Below are 19,922 nucleotides of genomic sequence, written 5' to 3'. Positions count from 1 at the left end.
GCAGAAGAATATGCATATGGAAGGGGAACAATCACCTTTCCATCAGGTGACAATGAGAAGCGAGTCAATAGCTCTTCCTATAATAAGCATTGATCACTAAGCACATATGAAGTCCCTTTATCACGCACAATTGGCTGAAAAGGTTTTCTCAGATAAAATAATGCAATATAAACACAGCTAGAGGCAGCAAGAAAATGCCGATATTACACATTACTTTAATAACTCTGTCCATAGAGCCTGCATATCAGAACAATGGACGTACTGTATCAGATTGCATTGTGGGTCAGAGAGGCTGAAACACAAAAGTGCAATCACCAACACCGCACAAAATGATATAGAATCTGAATAAAAGGTCTTTTTTCATAAGAAAAAGCCAGCGTGAGATACGCACGCTACATAATCCAGTTGGATTTATAGACCTGTATCTCACTCCAGCCTCACCTGATTTGGTTCAACCATTCACAAGGTAAGATTTTTAAAGCTAGGATTTTAAGATGCAAAACCTTTTCATTTCCATAGATTTGTAAAGTTTACAGATTGACATATTTAAGATGCTCCTTGTTCAATCTTTATATAGAGTAAGACTCGAATACAAATGAAATTCTGCCATAAAGCTCACCCAAGCATCTTCAGGGTTTCATTGTCACTTTCAACTGGGTTCTCAATTCATTTAGCGGATGAAGCCCCACACACAATGAAAATCTCATAAAACTCCCCCTCAAATATATCCACGCAGGAGAAACCTGAAGGCTTTAAAAGTACAATTTCATTATAGCAAGCTTTAGGACCTTATGTGCCTCCACTGGAATCAATTTGTTTTTATCTCAAACAGGAGCATCAATTTGTTTTTACCTCAAACCGGAGCCTCTTAAAAAAACAGCAAGATGCACACGCACAATTGTAAACCTGTATAGTGACCAAAACCACCCAAGCACAACCATCGGCACATTTGAGCCTGCACTGCCTCCAACCAAATAGTTCAGATAACTGCATGACTCTGGAATGTATATGGTCCAGATACGTGAGCAGTGAAGTTTGCCACACCTAACCCATCACAGAGAGCACTGCACAGCATCTTATCACAGCGCAAATACTGCAGAGTCCAAACGTAAAAGCCCTCAAACCAATTCAGGCTTTGTAACAAACACTCCAAGGTCAAAGAACGGCCACAAAGGCGGCTTACTGTCAACGATGCATCATGTTGCTGAGCCACACAAGTATGGCTGCATAATGGTCTGAACAGATAATTCAATAACATGACGGAATAGAAAAATATTTTCAACAAAGGACTGCACTCTAAAAATGCATTTTAAGGAAAGTATATTCAATCTTACTCAGACAATAAAATCAGTCAACAGACATTTTAGCTTAGAGCCTTTTTAGAAATCTTATTCAGTATTATCAGGTGTTCATAATGAAATTATGAAGGCTATTTTTTAGAGTGCAGACTGTCATTATTTTTTAGAAAATAGACATGCTGACCTTGGCTTCTATATCAGCTGGGAGAATGCACTTTTTTAACAGAAAAATATGAAATACACTGAATCAAGAAGTTGCAGTCGGTAAATGTGGTGTGTAATTCGTCAATCCTCCATGTAGAGAACCGACAATAGTTGACAAAACCATAATTATAACAGAACAATGATTGTGTATTTCACCAGGATAAAACACTGTCTTACGATCAGGTGTGGAATCACAAAACTCTTGTAAACTTTATTTTTCCATTTACGGGGTAAAGCAGATGAATAGTCCTCCTCACTCCCTGGCAATCCTGTTACCACAGGGATTTGTTCTGGCAGCCCTGTAAAAGATTAGTCCTCCAGGAGAGAGAATGGACTTGATTAGCTAGACAGCATTTTAATGGGATTGTCAGAGAGGCAACAATAAATCAGCTTTTGTGATTAAATGGGCGCTCCAGTAAAAGTTGTATGTCCACAGATCAATAATTATTGAATGCTGCTCTCGCTCACACTATGGAGGCGTTGAAACTAACCCAAAATTTTGGCAATATAATGATCGAGACAGACGACAGCACGTGCATTCCAATCACGCTATTGTGGATGCATATATGCATGAATGCGTCTGTGGGTGTCAAAGAAAAAGGCACCATGCACCACGAAGATGTGAAACAATAAAATAAAATAGGGCGGTACTTGGATGATTATATGAAGGAAAAAAGAGCACTTAATCATAAATATATATAATAAGAAGAGCAAGTACTGTAGATATGAAAACAAGAACAAAAAAGTCCTGCCATAGTAAAGAGGCCATTTAAAGAATTTTACTAGCATTTGAAATGAATGAATGAATGAATAAGATTATTAGAGAAATAGTTTGCTTGAAAAGGACAAGTGTCCTTTTTTTACTCATCCTCATGTTGTTCCAAAGCAGTGTATTTCTGTCATCCATGGAAAACAAAGAAAGAAAACCGAATAGCTTTGAAACTTAAATGGCAATACAGTAAGTGGCCTATATGACTCAAGATCTCAGTTAAAGGGATAGTTCACCCAAAAATGAAAATTCTGTCATTAATTACTCACACTCGTGTCGTTCCAAACTCTTAAGACCTTCATCTTCTGAACACAAATTAAGATATTTTTGTTGAAATCCGAGAACTTTCTGACCCTGCATAGACAGCAACAACTGGCAGCTGACACATTCAAGGCCCAGAAAGGTAGTAAGGATATTATTAAAACAGTCCATGTGACTTCAGTGGTTCAACCTTAATTTTATGAAGTTCTGAGAAAACAAAAATAACTAATTTATTCAACAATTTCTTCTCTTCCCTGTCAGTCTTTTGTTTTGTATTTTTGTCATTTTTGTTAACGAGAATACCACAATGAAGACTGACAGGAAAGAGAAGAAATTGTTGAATAAAGTCGTTATTTTTGTTTCGCGCACAAAGATTATTTGCGTAGCTTCATAAAATTAAGGTTGAACCAATTATGTCACATGGACTATTTTAATAATGTCCTTTGCCTTGAAAGTGTTAGTTGTGAAAATGAACAAAGGTCTTACAGGTTTGGAACGACATGAGGGAGAGTAATTAATGACAGTGTTTTCATTTTTGGGTGAACTCTCCCTTTAAACTCTTCAAAGTAATTGTTCAGTCACGTCCCACTGCATACCTGAAAAGAGCAAAATTCTTGCAGTTCACCATTTTCTCTCAAGGACATTTTGTCTTCGTATGGAGAGCAGCTCAGATGAGTTTATTACGAGGTTATACTGGCCTCTGAATCTTATTATTTTGGTGCAGCACAACAACTGACATTTTTTTTAAATAAACAGAATGCAAATTTCAGAATATCTCATCAAAATGGAAGCACATAATAGTGAACTGATGACAGATCATTCACTTTCAGCTAACTTGTCAAATTGATCTCCATGTTATCTCTTTGCTATCTAGAAGAAACAACTATGATATTAAAGATCTCTCATTACTGATTTTCCATTCTGATGGGACTGTTTCCAGCAATGGTGTCCAAACTGCCGTGTGGAGGTCATTGTATGGAGAGTGTCTCTCTGTCTCTGGTCTGTTGGTAGTAATTAGGTGTTTATAGAACAGACTGAACTCCAGACTGCATCAGTCTACTTCTGCATTCCTTCAGCTTTGATAGCACGCTTTCCCCACGTCTGCCCCTCATCATCCTATCACATGCCCCTCCCTCCGCCTGTCCTCCCTTCGGCACGCAGGAATCCTTTGGCTCTGGACAATGTTTCATTTCCCCTAAGCCTAGTCCGTGATAGCTTAATGGCCCCGCATTGAAGAAAACATGCAGAGAGAGAATGACAGGGGAGTGAGTCAACATAGAAGTCATTTTCCATATTATTGTTCCCATTTAAAAGGGATCTGGTCTGTTTGGAGAACTGTCAGATGAAATTGCTAATACAACAGGCAATGGAGGCTTGTAGGCCTGTGACTTTAATTGTCATAGTGAAAGCCTATGAGATGATGCTGTTCACACAAGGCCACATGAGAATGGGGTTCGTCAAAAGATGGAAAGAAAAAAAACACTTCAATTTCAATTTGTATTTATTATTATACAGAGCTGGGCTTCATTGGCCAACCATTCATTTCAAAAGTGCACACACAGGGCTAACAATGAACACAGAAAAATCCTCAGCCAGGTAAATACCACAATGGAAAATTTGGTCAGTTTTTTTATGTTTTTAGTTTTTTTGCTATGTTTTTTTTTTTTGTTTAGTTTGGATTGTTTTGTTTTTGTTTAGTTTTTTGCTTTATGTTTGGTTTGTTTTGCAAACCTTGTGTTTTAATTTCTGGTTCTTTTATACCTTTTAAGAGGGAAAAATGGGGGACTACAAACATTAATTGAAGCATGTTTCACCTCAACATAAAGCTGTTAAACACGTAAAGTCCAACATCAACTTCCGCAAAGTCAAAAGTATCCAACATCCACCAATTATGTCAAACAAATAATTAATATACTAATTAGATAAGCAAATACTATTCGATACTCCTAAAAAAAAAAAAAGAATCCTAAATTTGTAGTGCCGTTATTGTTTATCATGGGGACAAAAGATCATTTCAACATTCAGAGAGATAGTTGTGAATTTATCGTCAATCCAAACCCAAATTGTTTTTCCTACCACCACCAAATTACATACAGTTTTTTTGACAAACGCCAAGGTCATATGGTAATTTAATTGCTGTCTGAATCCACATCTCTAGAATTTCTAAATTTTTATCCCTGAAATGCTGGAAACCATTTACGGTACAAGAATAATATTACTACATGTTACAGTATTACTAATATTACTGTTAAGAAGAAAAAGAGAACAAAAAATATGTAATCTTCTGAAATGGTCCATTATTATGGCAGCAACGAACACTAATTATTTTACTAGTTGATAAAGTAGCCGGGTCAAATGTGTAACTAAGGTAAATAAGGTTTACATTAACTCATTACAGCTAATTATCATATGTTTTAAAAGACATCCATCATGGATAGAATATCATAAATTAAAATGAACACATTTAAAACACATTATTTTGGAAAAATAAAATAAAAATCATATGATCTTCACAGGAAACAAGTTTAAGAGAGAGCTCCCGTAACCTTTTAAGGTGTCTCAGCTTGACTCTTCATCTGATTATAACTCTGATAGTATAACTCTGAATACAGAGCTTGGATAGACTGACCCTGAACCGTGTCCATACAATTGGGCCCGTGGAACGAGCTGGAGGAGGAGGGGCTAGAGGGTAATCACAGGTGTTGTGGATATTTTTTTATTATGAAGCTGTGGCAGTGCAGATGTTGTAAAGGGTAATGGCTTTTTGCTAGAACAGCTGGGGCAGCTTCAACTGTTAACCACATCTCAGTGCCTCTACTATCAAGGTTATCCATTTACTGCAATTCTTCCTATTGGGCGAGCTACATAGCACCCTCCTCACATTCAGCATTCGTTTACACAAAGTGGTTTACACATTAAAAACTTACTGTGTCAAACAGTGCTGTGATATCATGTAGAAAAACACAAACAGGGACTTGCTAAATCCACAGGCTGTGTTTGAATACTGAGGAAAGTCACCTGCGGATCTACTATTTCAGTGGCTCCCATTCCAGTGCTTCAGTTCCTATTTAAACCCATACGCTGTACTGGATACGGACACCCAAGCCTGGCCCGACTGCTCGTGTTGTCTTACTTTCTCTGGTTTCGGTTTCAGTTTCAGCTACAGTCAGCTTCATTCAAAGCCCTCCTCTATCCAAAGTGTCACAATGCACTGGGCCACTGTGTCTGGAATGAGGTCATGTGCTTGTCTAAATGTGGAGTGATATTTACTGTTATGTAATTGGGGTTCTGTAGTCAATCAATCAATGTGGATGTTACTTATCTGACATCCATCAGCTGTAACACTGAATTAACAAACTATAATTGATACATTATTAATCCAAATAAACTGTGCAAAGATAATGATACTGATATGCACCATTATGTAAAACTAAACTGCATGCCCATGCAAAACTCACTGCCATGATGCTACTGTAGTTGTTCTGAGTGATTAATAGGCAGATTACTAACTGGCCCAAATCAAAAGAGTCCTTTCCCAAGTAAAATATATATGATAAGGCACCTCCTGTAAAGCAATTTTTAAATGTTTTATCATCCATTAGGTATAATATCAAGTACAATCACTTTGAAAAATAATAACGCACCTCTCCTTGAAAAAAAAAAAAGATATAAAGCTTTAACTGCCAAAATTTATTAGAAAATTTTTTTAAAAACATTTCCGATCTTAAAATACATTTCGGGTAAATGCAAAATGCATTTTTAAATGATACATTTTATAAATGTAAATATAGATTGAAATCTTTAAATATAATATATTTTGTATATTTTAAAATGTATTTAAATATATATTTTACCATATTGGATAAAATAAACATTTTATAACATTTTTTGAAAATCATCCAACTCTAAGTAATAACAATGGTGGCATTAATAACAGTTGGTTAACTAATAAACATGGTTAATTTTCTGTTTTTGATCATCTGTGAACATTTTTGCACTTCTTCAGAGTTATAAGAGCATGAAAGTCTGGTAAAAACATTTCGGCCAACATTTCAGTCTGTTCTTTGCTTCACCTTCACAGCTAATGGAGGCCACAGCCGTGTCAGGACATGCAGCAGACAGGCTGTCTGATACTGAACACTAGCCTAAAGGGAAGTATGAACCAGTCACACAAGTCTAGAATGTGAAATCTTTCTGTCACTTTCTGTCTTTCTCTGTATCGATGGTCTTTGTTTTTCTCTCTCCCCCTCTTTCTTCCTCTCTAACAATCCCTCTCTGCTACAAAGCCAAAATTTCTCCACTGCTTCCCTCCATCCCAGAGAGAGATAAGACAGAGTGAAGTCTTGCTGACAGGCTCTGTTAAATATTTATCCTGGTGTGAAGAGAGAAGTGAGCAGAATGTCTTCTACATGTTATTCTGTGGGTCTGCCTGTGTTCACTCGGGTCCTCTGTCCTATAGTATGTTTCTTTATCTTCTGTTACAACACAATTCTATCCTCACGCTTGTACATCACTCATAAAAGAGAAAGATTTATGAGGAAACACCAGTAACAAAAAATATGGTGTAGGATTTCTATCTATCTATCTATCTATTTATATAGTGTGTATATTTATACAGTATATTAATGTCACAACACTGAGCTACAACCATAATTAATCACGACTCACAAAGCTCTTGGATGTCTGACCACGATATAACACCACTAACACACCCTCCTTCACACTAGAAGTACAAGTGTCAGAATCACTTCATTTCTCTTCTTCACTCGCTTTGTATTTTCCCTCTGAAACATGAACAACATGCACTCTGATTTAAACAAACACACACAGATGGGCCACTGTTGTTACAGTGTGTGTGTTAGCCCTGGGCCACATGAACCAGCAACGCTGTACACAGATGCCACCTTTCCTGTGATCCACATCCCATTAAAGGAAGTTAGGCTGGTGCCCCAATCAACAGATCACCTTTTCAAAAGTGTCTTTGTTCCCTGAGCCACAACAGCTGGGAACAATTAACTGCCAGTACACAGCAGTAAGGGTTGCCAGTCAGTGTATTATAGTGCCTGGCCAAGCAAGGGAGCCTCAACTTCCATGCTGAAGCAGTAAATCAGTCCACCAGAGTTTACTTTTTTTTTTTCTCAAGAAAGTATTAATTAATTAGCTGACTCACCTGTGCAGCTAACCTTGCAATATGTTTAGTTTTAGACAACATTTAAATCACACTGCATGTGAGATACAAAGTTTCTGGGACTTTTCCAAAGTCCAAAGTTTTTCCCTTGAAAAGCCTTATGGCTGACAGCAATAAAGCATTGCAGTCTGACTTCAATCAATGGTGGACTGTCTTGAACCCCTTAAGTCCTTAAGAAAGGGAGGCAGGCTGAGAAATCAATTTGCAATTTACATGAGCGGCAGTGTGTTGAAAAAAGGCTAAAAGCTATGGCTTAGAAGAGCCGGCGGTAATTAGAGGCCTCTCACTACAAACACTCCTGGATTGGCCAATCAATGGTGCTCAGGACAGTTCTTGCTATCTGCAATACTGTCGCTCATATGCATGCGGTGGTCAATAAGTTGAAAGGTATCAACCAAGGAGAAATGACTACAGTTGAGTGTGTGAACACTTGTCTATAATGAGACTTCCAATGGAGAGAAATAGGGTGGAGGACAGAAAGACAGTGAGTGAGTGACTTTGGATGTAAAAGGATAAAAAAATAGTAAGAAAATCAGATTCAAAAAGCTCAAAATTCTAGATGGGATTTAACAAATTGAAATGAAATTAACATCCTAAAGTTTACTTCAAAAAAATCAAAAAGCAGAATTCAAATTTTAAAATGTGACCCTGGACCACAAAACCAGTCATAAGTGTAGATTTTTTAAAATTGAGACACATCTGAAAGCTGAATAAATAAGCTTTCCATTGATGTATGGTTTGTTAGGATCGGACAATATTTGGTTGAGATACAACTATTTGAAAACCTGGAGGGTGCAAAAAAATCTAAATATTGAGAAAATCGCCTTTAAAGTTGTCCAAATGAAGTTCTTAGCAATGCATATTACTAATCAAAATGTAAGTTTTGATATATTTACGGTAGGAAATTTACAAAATATCTTCATGGAACATGATCTTTACTTAATATCCAAATGATTTTTGGCATAAAAGAAAAATCGATAATTTTGACCCATACAACGGATTGTTGGCAATTGCTACAAATATACCCGTGCTACTTATGACTGGTTTTGTGGTCCAGGGTCACAAATGTCATTTGAAAACAAAACCAAACTCTTAAATGTAAACAAAGTAAAAATGTAAGAAAAGCAATATTCAATATTCCAAAAATATTACAAATTCTAAATGTCATTTGAAAATACAAAAAATAGGAACACTGAATGTTCTAAGTGTTAACAACATATATGCATCTACTGAGCTGAAGGGAGCTTCTCTGATTTTGATTTCTTTTTGAGAACAGAAAGAAAGGCTGGCAGAAAAGGAGCAGATTTAAAGGGTTAAATGCTGGAAAAATAGCAGCGAGGGGACAAAAGGACCATTGTGAGATGCAGAAGTCTCCCCGGAAAGGAGAGAGAGGAAAGAAAGGCACCACTCGCCGGTCCCCTCTCTCCATTGTGAGTGGATGGAGTGCAGCCACGCATGACAGATGTCCTGCCCATTGTCCCCCATCAGCCTCCTCTCTGCCTCCTGGCCCTACTGGAATTCCAAGAGACGCGTTCTGCGTGCGTGAGAGTGTGCGTCTATGCATGAGCATGTTGCCTTGAATCCGTATGGAGCCGTGTGTGAGTGTAAGGGGGGGTTTGGGGGTGTGTGAATAGGGGCTCCAAAGTCTGAAGTGCCAAAGTTAGCTAAACTACTCAATACAGCTCCCACGGTCCTGTCACTCAAATGCACAAACACACACGAGAACGTGCAGCGGCGCACTTTCACAGACTTAAACTGCTCACGCAAATCAAAAGGCTTCATCACAGGCTCCGATGAAGATCTCTACTGCCAAAAGCTATTACACACTTCACTACAACAACTGTCACCTGAACAAGCAGTAATATTTAAACAGCAAGCGGCGGCGGTGTAAAGTGATATGTGGACAGGAAGCTCTGTGAAGTACGGTGATGCACTATGTTCTCTGTTAAGAGACCCACCATGTGGTAACTCTTCAAAAGCATCCCATCAGCTGTCAGTCAGCAAGCAACAGCACCGCTGGCCACAATAGAGATGCGCAGTTAATGAGTGAAGGGGAAGAAAACAGATTCTCGCGTCTTAAAGAACAGTTCAGTTAAATTGTGTCATCATTTACTCACCCTCATGTCGTTCCAAACCTGTATGAGTTTCTTTCTCGTGTTGAACACAAAAGAAGATATTGTGAAGAATTTTGAAGAACCAAACAGTTGTTGAACTCAATTGACTTTCATGGTAGTTTCATCAACTGTTTGAATTCCAGCATTCTTTAAAATATATTGCATGTTCAACATAAGAAAGAAACTCGAACAGGTTTGGAACAACATGAGGGTGAGTAAATAATGACAAAATTTTAATTTTTGGATAAACTGAACCTTTAAAAAAATTAATTGAATGTATGCTAATAATACAATACACTAGCTGCATCACACAGCAAAAAATAAAATAAAATAAAATAGTAAAAGCACTGATTTTTAATATACTACCTTTCAAAGGTTTGGGGTCAGAATGTTTTTTTTTTTTATTAATACTTTATTCAGCAAGGAAGCATTAAATTCATCAAAAGTGACAGTGAAGACATTTAATGTTAAAAAAACATAAATGCTGTTCTTTTAAAATTTCAATTCATCAAAAAATCCACAAAAATATTAAGCAGCAGAATTGTTTTCAACATTGATAATAGTAAGAAATGTTTCTTTAGTGCCAAATGGGCATATTACAGGGTTCCCACACCTTGGTTAACTTCAAATTCAAGGACCTTTCAAGGACTTTCCAGGTCCAATACCCTCAAATTCAAGGACTTAATGTGGGGACACATTTCAAGTGAGAGCAAAGGTTACATCGCGTCACCTTGTAAGATACATTTATAGTTTTCATGTGTCAAACACAACTATGCAACTATTTTTTTTGTTTTTTTTGCATTTATTTTTGGCCATATGACAGAAATCTGATATTTGTCGTATTTCTGTTTTGCATAAAATTGAATCATATTTGGTACATACTATACTGTATTCTAAAATGATCTGATATCAACTTTTGCATGGATTTTATTGAAAAGAGCTTAGGCTCATGTAACCAGAAGTTTTAAGATATACGAATATGCTTTTAAGTTTTTCTTGCCTCATGGGTTTGCATTATCTTAACAAGCAAAGCAATTCAACATTACATCCTTTGGATCTCTGGTAAGCCATTCTTTGTAATCTTCTTTGGTGAGCCAAATATCTTGAAATTTGCATTTTCCAGTCATCATGTTTCAGTGGTTTCAGCCTATTTTGCAATGTTTCACGGTGTGTCTGTGAAATGTTGAGGTACCATCTTAGTAGTTTTGTGTGCGTGTGAACGTCATGGCAACGAACAACACAAAGTACCTCACGTAGGAAACACTTAACCTAAAGCATAAATGTGCAACGTAAATCAAGCAAGCTAGTATGCACAAAGTGTTGGCGAAATAACACATAAGCGGACCGGAGGGAATAATATGGAATTTTCAAGGACCTGTATCTATGTTTGTTTATTTTCAAAAACTTTCCAGGGCCTTGAAAATTTTTAATCAGATTCACAAACTTTCAAGGATTTCAAGGACCCGTGGGAACCCTGATATTAGAATGATTTCTGAAAGATCATGTGATCATGACTGCTGAAAATTCAGCTTTGCCATCACAGGAATAAGGTGCATTTTAAAATACATTAAAATAGAAAGTAATTTTAAATTGTAATAATATTTCATTCACACCATTACTGTTTTTACTGTATTTTTATTAGACAAATGCAGCCTTGGTGAGCATGTAATTTAAAGCTAAGTGTGTAATATCTTATTCGTGGGATGATTTCCTGAAAACCATAAACACTGTAGATTCGCAGCTTTCAAACAAGAACATTATGGAATCATTCAAATACAATGCTAACAAGGATTAAACACTCAGCAGTGACTCTGGAAATAGTCTGACCACCCATTTGAGCATTCAAGCTCTTACCGCTGCCGTTTGTGGAGTGTGATACAGAGTGTGCTCTATTCCAGCACTGGAGCTGTTCTCCGCACTGCTGCGGACCTCGAAGGAGACAAAGACTAATGGACGCAACAAAGACAGGTCACACATGCACACACACCCTCTAAGACAAGCCACAGGCTTTCTCAGAAGATCTCTACTACATGACTTATGATGGAGGTACATTAATACTAAAACTAGGATATCAGGATATTATAAAAACAACATATTTGGCACATGATGGATTATTGGAAAACTTCACCTCTATAGATTTCAGATCAATAGATCAATGAGTGGGGGTCCACTGCCAGCCCACATGCATCTCTAATATTTGTTTAGGACCCTCTTGTAATGTTCTAATAAACATACTGTAGGGCTTGTTTTTAGTGAGACGAATACACTAAACAAATGCGGTGTGGTAAAGAAATTTTAAAAACAAAATTCTGTAATAAGAAAATATGAAGTTCTTCTACACAACTGTTCAAAATTTGGGGTTGTAAGTTTTTATCTGCATTTATTTATTATGAAATATTTTTACAATTTAAAATAACAACTTTCAATAAAATATACATTTATATATAAATGCAATTTATTCCTACGATGGCAAAGCTGAATTTTCAGCATCATTACTCTTCAGACTCTTCAGTCTTCAGCGTCACGTATGTTGATGCTCAAGAAACATTTATTATTATTATCAATGTTGAAAACAGTTTTGCTGCTTATAAAGTTTAAAAGAACAGTGTTTAATTGAAATAGAAATCTTTTGTAGCATTATTAATGCTAATAAATAAATAAATAAAAAACTCTGACCCCCAAACATCCGAACTATAGTATATGCATGCATACTCAAAAAATTACCCACAAATCCAAATCCAAATTGACACATACACATTTGATACAGTAAAACCATCGCAGGCTGCTGTCCCCATGTGCCCTGGCATGCGCTCACGCCTGTGCGTATGTCCTCGTGCATGTGTGTTTAAATGAATGCATGTAAACGTTTAGCCCCATGCGCAGCGCACTATGCCTCCCAGCACGGGCTTAGGTGACCCCAGTCAAAATCAATCAGCCCAGCACAATGGGATGAGGAGCACAGGGGAAAAGCTCGGGTCAGCGACGCGTTTAATTCTCCAGTCCGATTGTCATTGTTCCAGCAGATCTGCCTTTTCTTTACAGGTCCGTAAGCCGGGTACTTCTGCCCCTTTATCGCCATGCTGCAATTATGAGTGCTCTTCAATGCATGAGACACTGAGATGAGTGGATTAACTACACAGGGGAAATAAATCTCATCTGCCATCCATGGCCTTGAAAATCAAATCACTATGGGGTACATGTGTGGTAGGCAGACACTTTGATGCTGGTGGTAATTGGTATCACTCACTCAGAATGTCAACAAAGATATATATTTCCAGCAAGATGGGTTATAATTTAACTTTTTGTTCAACTTGTTCCACTGATTGACTTCAGAGACTTCCACCTTTTTCTTGCCGTAAAAATGGGCGTGGCCATTTGTAAATTCTATGGGTCTAGCTTCCGGTGTCATCCGCTTCCAGCTATTTTTAGCTGTACAAAACAGTTAGTTTTGCTGTTTGATACTGACAATTGGTGTGTCTTATCATATTATTTTAATGTATTATCTTAATTATGAACATACTGGTTTGTAGTGCAAACAGTTTTACCATTTACTGCACGTTGTTATTCTCCGCGTTATTTCCCAATAGCGGCTAATGAACCGGAAGTCTCACCCATAGGCTTACTTCCGCGTTGAAGAAAAAGGTAGCCGCTTTCATATTGAACATACAACATTATACTGTATATTTAAACCATATACTTCAATATGCACTTCAGAGCTACAATGCTAACATGCTAGTAGGAGGGCTACAGTATACTGTAAGTGTGAAGGTCTGTTATTCTGTTCCCTAGATAAGCTTTATCAGTGGTCCACAATGTTCTACAGCAATTGCCACACCTTTCCTCTCACTACTATGCCATTAACCACAACAGGTTTTCCTGAACTGTCCGCCACAAACTGTAGAGCTAATATGGTCTGTTTTGATTAGTTGCTGTATGAGCAGTATAGCAGTTTCTTATAGCTAGCTGAAGCTATAGAAGATTGTTACCACCTCTCAAATAATCACACATAAAGCATGTTTACATGCACAATTACATTTACAAGCTACAGCAAGTTTTTGTGTAGTCAGACTAGTGTCTGTCAAAGTATAACTGAAATTTAATTTAATATTTATAGGATTAAATATAGAAGTGTGGTCTGATTAGCATGTGCATATTAAAGAAAGCTGTATAAATTCAACCTTTATACATGTTAACTAAATAAGGAGTGTAATTATATTTATAATTATTTTAGTAATTAAAATCATTAAACTCTTCTGCAAGTTTTAATAACAGAATGTTCTTCAACATTGTATTATTGCATTATAAACATTTCCATGACATTTTAAGATTTTATTAATTTCCATGACTTTTTAAAGTGCTCTCATTTATCCATGTTTTCTAAGACAGTGAGAATACTAGTTCATAAATAAAAATATTTTGTTGTTGAGGGAACAAATTAAAATGAGAAATATGATACATCTCAATTTTTAGTGGGTTTAGCGTATTTTAAAGCTAGCTTTAAATTGTCAAAATGTACTTACGGTTGAATAGGTAAGAGGTAGAGGAGCAAGCAGGAAGCCATCAAAACTGACAGGTAAGGTGGCAGTGATGTGCTTCAGTGTCCTTGATCGCAAAGACCTTCACCTACGAGCATCACCGAACAAGACATCAGATTCTCATATAATACTAGTGGTCTTTACTTATATCATCACATTTCCAACACAACTTAAACTGTCCGATGTAAAACAGCAAGAAAAGAGATTTACTTTTCTCTTACACACTTAAGCACAAGACTGTGACTCTTAGTGTTTCATTGTTTCACTCTTGATTTCTGTCCCCTCCAACACTTCACTGGGTCAAGTGATGGGTCATGGGTTAACAGGATTTCAGCTCAGAAGGGTGTGCAGTGTCTTCTCTCACAACTAGAGGAAAGCACAAATCTGAAAGACATGACTCGATACCAAGAAAGACCTTGGATGATATTACAAGTGATTTTTGTTTAAAGAAGTAAAGGCCTTTTCATAGCGAGGACGAAGACGGTAACTATAACGATATCACTATAACTACAACAGAAAATACTGTACATACTTCACCTTTAAAGAGCTTGAGATGCTTTAGTGTGGGCGCTAATATAGTTAGCATTATAGCTATCATTCTTGATGTGAACAGGCTATAAGAGATCTTTCTACTCCAATTCACTTCATTTCTATTCCTAAGATGTGACCTTGGGATGCACCCAGCTCTTCAGTGAGGGGCGGGGCTTCGTGAGTCTGTTCATTTGCGAGATCATTCGAACCTGAGACAATAGTTCAGCTGCTCATTGCATGTGGAACGTGGCCCCCACCCCCAACCGAACGAGTCGAGGCTTTTTCTTTTCCAACGCATTGTCCGCATTTTATGATCATGTTGCAAGTCATTTTCATCTATCTGACCTCCTCGGCGGACTCCTGGACCACCATGCCTCTTCGGTTTTCAATAAATCTTTCTGCCCGAGAGATCTTCGCCCGTTTTATTTACACAATCCAAACCCGAAGGTTTTTTTAACTGCTGAACCGGGGGAGCGAGCGAGAGGGGTGAAAGGTGAGAATGGAACAGGAGGAGATGACAGAAAAGGAAGGGTGTGAGTTTAGCGAGGAAAGAAGGAGGAGATGTGAAAAGCGAGCCTCCAAGTGCTGTTATGATAGGAGCCGTTCTCGCTAGGCCAGTGCGCGTGTTGCCATGCGTTCGCTGGACCGCAGGCTTCAGCAAGAAAGGGCCCCATTCAGCAGGCTTCGCCCAGATGCTCGCCTCAGCTCCACACTCCTCCAGGCTATGGCAGAGAGCAGGGGAGCGAAGAGGGGCCACCACAGGAAAAAGAGATCGGAATCTGATATCCTATCATTAACAGGGCAAATAAATGGAGAAAAAAAGGCCCGGCTAAACTATTGACCTCAGTTACAGTGTTTATTGGCAGGAACATTAGCAACAAAGGTGTAATTAGCTCACAGCTCTTGCCATGAAACAGCATCTGGAGAGAAACCAATGAAACTACTCCAGGCTCTAAAACATGTTTACTTGAAAAGGAGCCATATCTTTTCTTCAGGGCTGCCTGAACACATGAAAGATTCAACAATAATGGTTTCTTTAGGGCCAAAATGTAGCCTGTTTTATTTTTATTTAGTAAACACAACTTAATGAATGTCTACAAATTCATTCTAAAAAGCATTAAAAATGCAAATCATACAAACAATGATAGGTTCATCATGAAGAGGTGCATTTAGGGTGTATTTAGGGTTAAGTGCTTTTTTTTTTTTATCATGTCAGGGTGACACGTGATATCATCATAATATCATCATAATGAAGAAAAAAGCCTAAAAAACTTCTAAAAAACTGCTTCACTGCTTAATACTATTCAAACACATCTTGCCCATCATGTAGTCTAACTAATATGCAGAAAACATAAAATAAGAAATGACACAACACTGTATCATGGTCAACAAAACTCTTCAATATCAGATCATTTGATCAACATCAGATCAAGTTTAGGTTGTAAGATGTCATGTAGTGCAACCAAAAGCATAATGATATTTATGATTAATATTAAAATATTATATTATTAATATTTGTTTTAAAAAAAATGAAATGCCTTGAGAATAGATGTAATTTTTTTAAATAAATAAAATAAAATAATTTAATAAATATATTTATATATATAATACTTGACAAATGGTATCATTTTTATGAAACCTACATTAATACAATTAAATATCATGAATAGCAAGAACACGTGTAGATTTTAAAAGAGTTTTCCATTTCTTTGTAGTGGACACTCTTCATTGACCCAGCTATGGAAAGCAGCTAAAAAAATTACTTAAAAATAGCCACCAACCATATAACAACCATGCTACCAGACAACATGAGATTCAACATTCAGGAAGAATATTCCCTTTCTGACATATTCAGATCAGCATACTCGAAGAAAGGTGACATTGCTGTTTTATGATATCACAGGAATGAATGCATAAATCTGTATCCACTAGTCCACCTCTGACTTCTACAGTGACCGCTATATAGTGACCCCCACACAACACACCATTCTCTCCCTATCCATTTTAAGGGCTGGGCTATGAGAATATATCAAATAGAAATAGTAATTTAGGCATGCAGTCCCTGGGGGACGGGCCAGGACGAGAGAGCATGGAGCAGAGTGGGACCTGTCCACACTGCCCTGAATAATACATGCAGTCTGCTTATTACAAATCTAGCAAGGACAGCCAGGCGCCGCGTGCTAATATTGCTATAGCTCACACACACACACAAATGCAATAGACATGAACGCAAATACAAGCACAAGCAAACACAAACACAAGTGCTATGTAGTAATGCATACATATGCATGCACACCTGGATTGCAAAACATTCTTTTAGTTGTATAATGGAGAAACACAATGAAAAGAAAATACAGAAACAAATTCATTACTAATTAATACCTCAACCAGTAATGACTTTGACTGGGGTACAAGACAATGGAGGAAATGCACTCAATATTTCATGAGATGAATTAAGCATCCATGACAATTTGGCATACACTTTTCCAGCTCTACGTTTACAGTAATAACAGACTCATGAATTTGAATCAGTCATTAAGTACTCTGCCTTGGCTGGACAAACCGGACAGACAAGTTAAATAGAATTGCAGAGATAGTGTAGAGGAGAAACTATGCCATCTTCAGATATTTCAATGAACTGCAACCATAAACACGACAACTCACTCTCATGACAAATACAGTTGAAAACCTATATTATAATACCTCGCTTATACAAAATAACCTACTGTACACTATTTAAAATAAATAAATAAATAAATACAATTTAAAAAAACATGCAAAAGTGCGAAAAAGTTATTACCTGTTAGTAAGATTATCAGCAAAATAACGCCCCCTTGTGGGAGCCAAAGGTAGGCCTACGCATTACCAGAGATACCAAAAATGATATAGGCTAGGACTAAATATTTGTCAATTTTAATGTTTTGACATCAAATTCGCGCTGCGAGCTGCTCCCATATTCATTTTATATAAGCATGTGACCGAGAGTCGACTTTCTTACAGTTTCTTACAGATAAGAGTTTGTGTGGTAGACTTATTGTATTTATGAAAGATTTGAATGACAAGAGGTACGCAGCCCATAATCAATAATCAATATGTTTGGCTGGGAACGATTCGGTATTTTGAATCCCACTTTAATAGGCTACTTCTATGAATTCGCAGTTTCTTATTCAGCATCTTATTTATCCACTGAACGAGTCAGTCATGTAGGCTGTGATATTCCATGACTTTTAAATTCACCCTCTGTAATACTACTACTACTACTAATAATAATACATTTTATAATATCGTACTACATTTGATTGTTTTAACTGTAGGGTTCGGTTTGGGCAGAAAATGTGGTTACCATCATTGTACGATGGAATCAAGGTGATCTGCAGGACCTGGAGAGCGCTATCCGTTCGCGTTCCCATTCATCTTAATGGCAGTTTCTTCGTTTGCGCAACACGTGATTGGACGCTGCCATCTTTGCTGCGTTTGCCATGAGCATTTGTCATGAGCATTTGTCATGTGACTGATCTGCAGAAGGGACAAAATTGTTAATCATATGTGACCCTGGAGCACAAAACCAGTCATAAGTAGCACCAGGCAAATTTGTGGCAATAGCCAAAAATACATTGTATGGGTCAAAATGATCGATTTTTCTTTTATGCCAAAAATCATTAGGATATTAAGTAAAGATCATGTTCCATAAAGATATTTTGTAAATTTCCTACCATAAATATATTAAAACTTCATTTTTGATTAGTAATATGCATTGCTAAAAACTTCATTTGGACCATTTTAAAGGCGATTTTCTCATCATTTTGATTTTTTTTTTTGCAACCTCAGATTCCAGATTTTCAAATAGTTGTATCTCAGCCAAATATTGAACCTATCCTAACAAACCATACATCAATAGAAAGTTTATTTATTCCGCTTTCAGGTGACGTATAAATCACAATTTCCAAAAATTGACCTTTATGACTGTTTTGTGGTCCAGAGTCTTATATATCCTTTTAATCATATTAAGAGATAGAGCGAAATGTCACTGGTGGCACCTACAATACCTTGCTTGGAAAAACAATGGCTGTCATTTTCATGTTTTTGCCGTCTTTTCTTCTTCTTCTTCTTCTTTTTTTTTTGAACGTTCAAAATCACAAAATTCAGCAAGATCAGCAACCACAAACAGAAACACAGCAACAACTTAATAAATTAAACAACAAAGGATGAAATTAAAATTAAAAGACATCAGAAACTATTTTAACAAAGATACACTTGGTTGTTTTGTTTTGTTTTTTACTTTACAGATTCTAAAAAAAACTTTTAGGCTGTTTGAAAATGAGCAAAATGAGGTTTTGAGTTTACTCCATTTGGTCTGATGAATAAAACACACTGATAAAAATGATTTTTTTTGGTGAAGTAAACACTACATAAAAACAAATGTAATTTCTACATTAAATAATTTAGTTCAGGCAAGAATTAAAAAATTTAAGTAAATTCTATATTAGTACTCAATTTAAACTTGTAGAAATTAAAGTTTGAACTTATAAGTATATTTTACTTGGAATTGTTTGTTATGTTTACAAGGATTCTTTAAGTAAATATCAAAGTTATGATCCCGTTTTTCCCATCATGCACCGGGGCATGAATAATTAAAAAGGTTAAATTTGTCACTGTTTTTTAGTTTTATTTACACTGTTTTATGGTTGCTTTTGTTGTTAGGTTTAGTAACTTACTGTTTTGTGACATCTGGAGTTGATTTTCTAGTCAAAATGACCCATTTTATACTCAAACACTATCCACTGATTGTCACCGTCATTGTGTATGGTGTACCAAGTATTGAGGTCTCTGTGTTCATTTGGTTAACAATTCTTTTGAGTGGACATATTATCTTAAAAGGATAACAAGCTGTCTATTTGCTTGCTTACATGTTTGTAAGTAAATCACATGCTTTAATAGCATGGTTGTTTCCCGGTGTTACATCGTTTGAGTAAATCTTAGAAGCCATGACTGAGTGAAAAATACTTAAGTATTGCAGATTTA

At 36.7% G+C, this 19,922-nt stretch overlaps 1 protein-coding gene across 3 annotated transcripts in view; it reads right to left on the bottom strand.

Annotated features, from left to right (window-relative positions):
* Positions 1-19,016, bottom strand: part of fignl2 (fidgetin like 2) — a 58,008-nt gene extending 38,992 nt beyond the window's left edge. Inside the window, exons 1-2 of one of the 3 annotated variants that reach the window (XM_058762288.1) lie at positions 18,947-19,016; positions 18,244-18,416 (exon numbers count right to left, since the gene is read on the bottom strand). The gene's annotated coding sequence lies outside the window, so the exon portion shown is untranslated. Of the gene's footprint in view, positions 1-14,354; positions 14,458-14,590; positions 14,634-18,243; positions 18,417-18,946 lie in introns of those variants that run through there. The other 2 variants (XM_058762291.1, XM_058762290.1) reach the window with 2 other exon arrangements.
* Positions 19,017-19,922: the final 906 nt, after the last annotated feature.

Source organism: Onychostoma macrolepis, chromosome 23, assembly GCF_012432095.1.
Source record: "Onychostoma macrolepis isolate SWU-2019 chromosome 23, ASM1243209v1, whole genome shotgun sequence".
NCBI classification, from domain to species: domain Eukaryota; kingdom Metazoa; phylum Chordata; class Actinopteri; order Cypriniformes; family Cyprinidae; genus Onychostoma; species Onychostoma macrolepis.
This window is presented reverse-complemented; position numbering and strand designations above follow the sequence as displayed.